The following is a 4,867-nucleotide window of genomic DNA, read 5'->3' on the forward strand; positions in this document are numbered from 1 at the left end:
GGAGGGACAGCGCAGGAGGGGAAGACCCTCTATGAGATGGATTGATTCAGTGACTGGAGTAATTGGAATGGGAGTGTCAGAGACAGTGCGATTGGCACAGGACAGAGCAGAGTTTAGGGCTGTTGTACATAGGGTGGTTATGAGTTGCAAGCGACTCGACGGCACATAACAACAACAACAAGCTATGTGATATGAATTGACAAGAGCAACTCAGAAGATTAGATAGGAACCTTAGTGAGTAGTGACTGCATGTTATTGGAGACAGGCAACTCAGGAAATGAGGGTAAGAACGGCTCCACAACCTGAAGCACGTAGTCGGTGTCACTGGGTGGTCCCTGTAGGAAGAGCTGACATGCTGTATGCTCCGCTTGGTGTCCGTGTGTGTTGTTTGTGCCACCAAGTTCTCCAAGCACCAACTGTGCTCCACAGGGTTCAGTGGCTGGTTTGGGAAGTAGAAAAACCAGGCTTTGCTTCTCAGGCACATCTAGCTGAAGTCAAACCTCAAACATTTTTATTATAATTGTATGTTATATTAGTTTGCATACAATATTCGTATGCATTGTCTTTAATTTATAAAAATTGTGTTTCATATGATCATTCCTATATTTAGTGTTTTATAAAACTATCACCATCAATCCTGTGACTATATATTCCATCCATCTTCTTTTGATTCTTTCTGAATTATTCAAGGTTTTGTCCACAGAATCCTTCAGTATTACAACTCAGGGCTTGAATTTGTGCTTCAGCTCTTTCCGTTTAAGGTATGTGGAGCTTGTTCATCCACAGAAATAATAAGAGACCTAAAGAAACGGGACAAGGTTTCCTGTTCATGGATGTTGTTGCAATTATGTGCAATCAAGTAAGTCACCTGCGACCCATAGCGACCCTGTGTACAGCAGCTCTGAAGCCGGCGCTGTCGTGAGCCAGTCTCCCTAATTCAGACATACCAACCCCCATTGCCCCAGTTACTGTATCAATCCATCCTGGGTCTTCCTCTCCTGCACTTTCCTTCCACTCTTCTGAGCATTTTGTCCTTCTCCAAGCACCCATCCCACCTGGCCATGTGCCCAAAGTATGTGAGATGGAGGGAGAAACTTGGTTTTATCCTCTCCAAAATAGAGCTGTTTGTTTTCTTGGCAGTCTGTGGTATGTTCAAGACTCTTCTCCAGCACCACAATTCTAAGGCATTGATTCATCTTCTGTCATCCTTGGTCATTGTCCAGCTCTCTGATGCATAGTAAGTAATTGCAAAGACCATGGCCTGAATTAAATGCACCTTAGTCTCTAGACTGGCATTGTTGCTCTTCAGTACTCTGGACAAGTCCTTGACAACAGATTTTCCCAATGCAATTAATCTTTTAATTTCCTGACTGCTGGTGCCAAGAGTATTGATTGTCGAACAAAGCAAGCTATAACTGTTAACAACCTCAATCTCTTCTCCATCTATCATAGTGCTGTCAATTGGCCCAGTGGTGAGAATCTTTGTCTTCTTGATGTTGAGCTTCAATCCATATTGAAGAGCACATGGACAAGAAGACATAAAATAGTGAAAATGGCAAGCCTACCAAAAGCAATATCGTTATTCAACCCAATCCCAATACAGATACCAAATTCATTTTTCAAAGAGAGAGAAAAGGCAATTGGCAAGTTTAGTTGGAAAAGAAAGAGACTTCAAATAAGCAAAGCACTTCTGAGAATCCCTGGACGTTTAATGGGAATCCACGCATACTGACTTTCCCCACCACTGGACGCTCCTTACAACAGAGGACACTTTGGGAAGCACAGCAAGGCAGCGACCACTTGCAATGATTTTTCCCATTTCGTCCTCAGATCCGGCATGTAAAGACCCACACTGCTTGTTTACTTCCTTCTCCAAAGTCAGCAGGATTCAGGGGGAGCCCACCACCTGCCTCTTCCTCCCATGCCCCCGAGCCCTGTGCATGGTGACTGATGCCATGGCCCTCTTACATCTGCGGTCCAGGTACGAGGCTGTCCCCTCTCCTCACGTGCTCAGCTCTCTGGAGGGTCCTCTCCACAGCTGTTGAATCAATTCTCACCTGTGGGGATGCTGTTGATGCTAAGTGCTGTCAAGTGGACTTGGATGTAGTGACTCCATGTTACCAGGCAGAACACCTCCCAGGGCTTCCAGTCTCTGTGGGAGCACATCATCAGGCCTTTCTCCCCTGAGGTGTGGCCGGTGGGTCCAAACCCACAATATTTCTGTTAGCATCCAAGTGCTTAACTATCGTGCCCCCAGGGCCCCTTACGGGGCGGGGCAGGAGGGAGAGAAGGGAGGGAGCAAGTATGCTTATTAAAGATAAAGTACTAACTGTGCTTAACAGAGTGCTTTTCTAGGTAATTCTTGAACGTGGTGGGGGATGTGGCTCAGTGATAGGGCACATGTTTAGCATGCATGAGGTCTTGGGATCAATCCCCAGCGTCCATTATGTGGAACTCTTGTGGCTAAGTGGTAAATTATGCTGCCAACTCAAAGGCATGCGGTTCAAATCCACTGGCTGCTCCAGGGTGAGAGATGGGCAGTCTCCTCTTGTACAATTTACTGCCTCTGAAAAACCAACTGAAGGGTGAGCTATGACTTGGTGATAAATATCAACAACAGCAACACCTTGATCTCAGAATAGGGAAAAAATCCAACTCAAAGATCTGAAGCTAAAAGAAGCTCAACATCAAGAAAACAAAGATTCTCACCACTGGACCAGTTGGCAGCACTGTGATAAATGGAGAAGAGATTGAGGTTGTTAACAATTTCAGCTTGCTTGGCTACACAATCAACATTCTTGTCACAAGCAGTGAGGAAATCAAAAGACAAATTGCACTGGGAAAATCTGCTGTCAGGAACCTCTCCAGAGTACTGAGAAGCAAAGATGTCAGTCTAGAGACTAAAGTGCACCTGATCCAGGCCGTGGTCTTCACAATTACTTACTATGCATCAGAGAAGTAGAAAATGAGGATGACAGAAGAATTAATGCCTTTGAGTTGTAGTGCTGGAGAAGAGTGTTGAACATATCATGGACTGCCATGAAAACAAATAGGTCTGTCTTAGAGAGGGTAAAACCAAGTTTCTCCTTGGAGGCTAGGATTTTGAAGCTCCATCTCACATACTTTGGGCATGTGGTCAGGAGGTACTGGTCCTTGGAGAAGCACATGATGCTTAGAAGGGTGGAGGGACAGAGCAGGAGAGGAAAACCCAGGATGAGATGGATTGACACAGAAACTGGAGCAATGGGGGGTTGGGGTGTCAGGATCAGTGAGACTGGCTCAGGACAGGGAAGGCTTCAGCGCTAGTGTGCATAGGGTCACTATGAGTTGCAGGCGACTTGACGACATATAGCAACAATAACAACCAAAGAAAGTTTATTGATTATTAAACCCAGATCATAATGGCTAATTGCTGTCATGAATAACTGCCTCCTTTGATGTGAGATCAGAATAACTAGGTCCAGCTACCACCACTGAAAATTGACTGCAGTCCCCACCATGCCTCAAGTGGCCAAGGAGATATAAACACTTCCTGAAGAAGATCAAGACTACAGTCTTCAATATGGACTAAACCTCAACACCAAGAAGACGAAAGTTCTCACCCCTAGACCCATAAACAACCTGGTGATGAATGGGAGAAGACTGAAGTTGACAACGATTTCGTTTTACTTACATCCACAATCAGCACCTTGGAAGGGAACAGTTGAGAAATGAAACACCGTGTTGTTCTGGACAAGTCTGCTGTCACGGACCGCTTCAAAACACTCAGACGGCCCTGGCCCGAGCCACAGTATTTTCAGTTACATCATGTGCCTATTGAAGTGGGAAAAGGAATAAGAACGACTGGAGAAGAATTTATACCTTTGAATTGAAGTCCTGGTAAAAAAAATATATAATATGGCATGCCTTGTGAAAAGAATAAACACATCTGTCTGGGACTAGGTGCAGCCATGGTGCTCCTTACAGCAAGCGCTGCGAGACCCCCATCTCTCAGGGGCATTCCTCTCCTTTGTTGACCTTCCACTTTTCTGAGCATGATATTCTCCTCCAGCGACTGATCCCTCTTGCCCACATGCCCAAACTGGTGAGACAATGAATAAGAAAGACTGAAGAGGAAGTGCCAAAACAACTCAACAGTTTGTATGTTGTGACTGTTATGTACTGTACGGTTGGAATTGACCCATAGGTGACCTTATAGCGGGTTTTCAGAGGCGGTAAATTTCACAGAGGGAGGTTTCCTATCTTTCCTCCTCAGAGTATCTGGAGGATATGAACCGTGTGCCTTTGGGTTATCAGTGCATCTCCTTACCACTAGGCCACTAGAACACAACAGTAGTGGCCTTAATCTTTACAAGAGCAGACCGCCTGTTCTGCCTGCTGAGAAGTCAGTAGGTTAGTAGGTTCGACAGGCGCCCAGGGACGTCCAGGCTGGGAAGCGTGGGTGCCACTCTCCAATGCCAAAGCAACCAGTTGTAACGTGGGCTCATGGAAACTCATCCGTCGAAGCCCTGTGTGTTCTACACAATAACATTGTGTAGCAGAAACAACCTGTTGGACTGATGTTTGAAGGGCCAGGGTTGAGCGATGAATAAGCAAGACTGAAGAAGAATGAATGCCTTTGAATGCGGTGTTGGCAAGAATACTGAGCATTCATGCCAAGAGAATCAACAAATCTGTCCTCGAAGACGTGCAGCCAGAATTCCCCATAGAAATGAGGTGGTGAGACTCCAGCTCACGTACTTGAACATGTCAAGAGGGGCCGATGCTTGGAGAAGGACAGTGTGCTTGGAAAGCAGAGAGTCGGTAAGAACAGGAAGCCCCTCACTGAGATGGACAGACCCAGTGGCTGCAGTAACAAACCCAAGCT

The sequence above is a fragment of the Elephantulus edwardii genome, unplaced genomic scaffold (assembly GCF_000299155.1).
Source record: "Elephantulus edwardii isolate Elephantulus edwardi_28Jun2011 unplaced genomic scaffold, EleEdw1.0 scaffold00004, whole genome shotgun sequence".
In the NCBI taxonomy this organism is placed as follows: domain Eukaryota; kingdom Metazoa; phylum Chordata; class Mammalia; order Macroscelidea; family Macroscelididae; genus Elephantulus; species Elephantulus edwardii.